The sequence below is a fragment of the Protomyctophum parallelum genome, assembly GCF_964188405.1.
Source record: "Protomyctophum parallelum genome assembly, chromosome: 1".
NCBI lineage: Eukaryota > Metazoa > Chordata > Actinopteri > Myctophiformes > Myctophidae > Protomyctophum > Protomyctophum parallelum.
Genome location: NC_139697.1, coordinates 42,954,446 through 42,959,445, shown reverse-complemented (window position 1 = coordinate 42,959,445; position 5,000 = coordinate 42,954,446).

Below are 5,000 nucleotides of genomic sequence, written 5' to 3'. Positions count from 1 at the left end.
AGATCCCCGAGTTCAGGTGATTGGATGGAGATCCCCGAGTTCAGGTGATTGGATGGAGACCCCTGAGTTCAGGTGATTGGATGGAGATCCCTGAGTTCAGGTGATTGGATCGAGACCCCTGAGTTCAGGTGATTGGATGGAGACCCCTGAGTTCAGGTGATTGGATGGAGACCCCTGAGTTCAGGTGATTGGATGGAGATCCCTGAGTTCAGGTGATTGGATGGAGATCCCTGAGTTCAGGTGATTGGATGGAGACCCCTGAGTTCAGGTGATTGGATGGAGACCCCTGAGTTCAGGTGATTGCAACAACCACCGATGCAGTGAAAATGAAAACAGGACCGCCAAATATTCAACACTTTCAGCGCTTCTGCCAATAATCATATTCAGGTTTTAAGGTTTTTTTGTTTGTTTCCGACGTACTAACAGTCCGACAGACATTAGTCTGACACCCTATACCCCAAACCCTAGCCTAAGCCCAACCTCACAGAGAAGCCGCAGGTGAGTTTTAACCATAGCAACGCATGTCGGGAGCCACTGGTGGGTCTTAACCGGCCACGCACGTGTCTTAAACGGCAATGCATATCGGGAGCCACAGGGGTCAGACTGTTGCATGTCGGACAGTTAGTACAGTACACCGGACCAACGTGGACCTGCAGTTTTTGCAACATGGCCAAACCAAGAATCACGTTGATCCACCTTCCCGCATTCGCTCATTCTCATGACGTATGTGTAGTCATTCGAATATTAAAGCCAATAGATTTAGCACTTTACTCAAGGGAAATGTTGAATACAGGCATTTTTATATAAGTAAACAATCTCAGCATTTTCTTCCAGTAGTATTACATGTCATGAACATATAAAGGACTGATTGTGTAAACAAATGACACGGTTGGCGTCTGGCCCGCCAAACACATCACCCGCATCATAAATCCGTCAGTCGTCGCCGGGATCGCGCGTTTCCTCACGGCGAATGGCCGTCAAGCGAGGTTGAAGGCTGTGACATCATCACCCGTGTTTAACGAATGTTTGTCGTGGCCCGCGACGGCACATGCATAGAGATGTCTATGTGTGTGTGTGTGTGTGTGTGTGTACGTGTGCGCGTGCGCGTGCATGTGCGAGTGAGTATGCGTGTGTGTGCGTGTGTGCATGCGCATGTCCACTGACTTTGCTTTGAGTTCCCGCCAAGGTTGTTTGGAGCGTATAAAAAAAACAAAACCCAGACAGCGAGGAAAATAAGCCGAGCGGAGCCGCGTCCGCCCATTTTCCGCGTGCGTCAGTTGTCCGGGTGCCCCGCCCCCATCAGCGGAACGCGCAGCGATGATGGCAGGCATGGCCGTTGCATGAAGGAGCTCCCAACACAAACAGAGACACAGGTCTGAGACCAATGCCACGACGCCACTGCAGGGACACATGCCAGCCCTGGTGGAACGGAGTACTTAATTAAAAGTACAAATACATATACGTGCGCGCACACACACGCGAGCACACGCACACACATAAACACACACACACACACACACACACACACACACACACACACACACACACGCGCGCGCATACAACACTCACTACACTTTTTGTTTGTTTATTTTCAGACATTGGATTGTTTTGACAAACTAAACAAAAAGAGTTCCTATCACACAAGCCCCACTATGGTTCCTGGACCCCTGTTGAAGACCTGGTGTAGAGAGGGAACAAAGGGGTGAATCTAGTATAGAGCCCTGAGTGACCCACAATAAAACGTGTAGGGTTTAAACGTCAAGGTCCTTGCAGACTCCTGCATTTTTTGGGGGAAAATGACAGAAAAAAATGCTGCATCTCTGCAAGGACCTTTAGACATGCACTTGCTCAGACTGCTAATAAGGAGCCAGTGTACACACCCACACGTATGCACATGCATGTATGTACACACACATGCAGCGCACATGCATGCATGCAGGACACATGCAGTATTTTCTCCTCTGTAAGGGGGGCCTACAGAACAAGGTTGCCAGAACAGCGCTGCGCCAGTGTGTGTGTGTGTGTGTGTGTGTGTGTGTGTGTGTGTGTGTGTCTGTGTGCTTGTGCATGTGTTCGTCTGTGTGTGTGCGTGCATGTGTGCATGGCGTGCACGTTCTGGCACCGTGTGCATGTGTTGGCAGAAAGGGCGCTGTGAAAAAAACCCAACACAAACCACTGTGAGTCAACGACACGGCGAAGCCAAAACGTTCACGCAGCCTCCAGAAGCAGAGAACATTTATAGGAACTGGACTCCCCTGGTGACTCAGTGTAGATGGTGGGAGGAGGTTTGCTCAAGGGCACTTTGACAGGATAATAATGTGGGCTGGCGACGCACGAACATGATCATTATTATTATCAACAGCACCCCTCATTACATTGTGCCGCTGCTTTGGTACAGCCTCTGTTTTTGGAAATGGAGATTCCAAACCATTTAAAAAAGAAAACCGTTTGCATCTGTATTTTATTAGTACTCAATTGGAATGCATTTATTCCTGATTGGCGTTTCAAAGCTGAATGTTGTAATTACACCCTTGACGGTTTGGAAGGTGTTCCCTCTGATTGGCAAAGTAAGGATGTAATGTGTTGTGTGCGCATGTGTGTGTGTGTGTGTGTGTGTGTGTGTGTGTGTGTGTGTGTGTGTGTGTGTGTGTGTGTGTGTGCGCGCGCGCACACATGTGTGTGTGTGTGTGCACATGTGTGCATGCGTGGGTATACACCGTTGTTCTGCATGCGTGTGTGTCTGCGTGCCTGTGCAGCCTGTTTGTACTGCACGTGCGTGCATGTGTGTGTGGGGGCATTTGTATGATACGAGCACATGCACGCACACGCTACTATATGTACTACTACTGTGTGTAAATCAGGAGGCATATCCAACCCTATAGCCCTAAAGCTCAACATGTCTGTTGCCCCAATTCGGCCCAAATGTGGCCCTGAAGTATAGCAATACAAGTACGCAGACACTCGCACGCACGCAGGCACGGAGGCACGCGCGCACGCACCGCACGCACCGCACACACACACGGAAATCCCCAAATGGAAGCAGTTAAGTTTTATCGGCTGCTTCACGTTGACAGGCTGCGGTCATTTCAGTGGCAAAAGAAAAGAAAATAACTGACCAATTGCTGATAATTACCAGATATGGCAGCCGTGTCGGAGCGGGGTCGGGGTGGGGGGGGGGTTCAAAGGTCAGCCAGCTGTGGAGGGTTCAGGATACATTACCTTCAACAACCTCTGGTTCCAACAGTTCTCAAAGTGGGGTCTGGGGACCACCAAGGGCTCCAGATGGACCCTTACCTCCTCTGTAACTAGGGGTGTACACATGGAACCAAATAGACACGTACTGCTCTGTAACAAATGTAGGTTCCATTATTCATTTGAATTGTAGGCCTATACTGAAAAAAATCACAGATAACAATATTTGCCTCTGAGATGTAATGGAGTACAAGTATGCAAACGTAAATGTCAAAATGTGGTACCTCAAAATTGTACTTACGTACAGCACTTGAGTATACAAGTACACAATGACCTTCCACCACTCCAACAACAAACACTTTTACATGGAAGTAGTGAGGCCTCCTCGGTTCTGGACAGAGAGGGCTGGTTGATACAGCATCTGTATTCTGAGGAAAAAATAAATATAACAGTCTATATAAATCTATACAAGATCATGGATTTTCAGCGAACATATTTAATGTCCGTAAACAGGAAACGGCACTAGTAGAGCCCCGATTGGCTCAAACATTGTATCCAGGGTTTAAGTGGATTCAAGATGTGGGAGCAAGACGTTCATGTTTCGTACGAACCAACGTGGCGATCCAAGGATGACAAAATGACATTCCCCAATCGTCTAGATTAGAAGAACCAGGCCTCATACATACCCTGATACAATCTCTAGGGACACTGGACTTGAGTTCCAAGAACTGGGAGCAGTGAGTGATGGAGGAATGGCAGGTCTCGGTGGAAAGTGGCATCTAGGATCTGGACAACAGTCAAAGGATGGTGACGATAATGAGGACGCCACCCGTCGGATGTCACCAGTATCGTGTCCCCAGGACGCCACCCGTAGGATGTCACCAGTATCGTGTCCCCAGGACGCCACCCGTCGGATGTCACCAGTATCGTGTCCCCAGGACGCCACCCGTCGGATGTCACCAGTATCGTGTCCCCAGGACGCCACCCGTCGGATGTCACCAGTATCGTGTCCCCAGGACGCCACCCGTAGGATGTCACCAGTATCGTGTCCCCAGTTTGACATCGTTTCTTGTGGGGTCTTTTTTTTATCCCGCACAGTTGTTGCTACGTACAGGAAAACTACACTGCCCTATATCAAGCCATAGTTCAAAATTGAATTATAACTACAAATGTAGCCTACTACTCGGTGTCTGCTTTCATCTTGTAATGTCATCTTGAGTGCAGTAACTATACATTATGGGGGTCAAGTGTCAAATCACCCATTCAGATTTTTGGGCATGAGAATTACATCATGAATACATGCACAATTGTATATCCATTTGGCTAGCCAGTTGAATAATGTTAAAGCCAATATGTCAGTTTTATCTTCAGCGTAGTTACTGCACTCTGGCTTTGTATAGGGCAGTACAGGTTGCCACCTGCACCCCTCCCCCCCTTAGAGATCAGGCCTATAGGCCAAGGGCACCACAACAGTGGCCAGTGTGTCTGCACACCACTGTTCCTCAACATCGGGGCCAAAGCCCTTACCGGTCTGTACCTCTAAGTGTGTGCAAATGGAACCAAATGGACCCGTAAGTTGTTTCCATCATTGTGCACACTCTCAGAGTTAAATTTTAAAAGTGTAGATTGAGGTCCTAGAGATAAAAAAAAAAGGTTTCAAGGTTGCGTCCGTGCGTATCAAACCGGGGGTCCTATAGGAATTGGTTGAGAAAATAACCGCAGTATGCTAATGGTACGGGGCGGAAAATGGCCTCCAGAAAACGTGACGTACTTTTCTGCCTCAATCCCGTTTCCCAGAACGGCCTGTC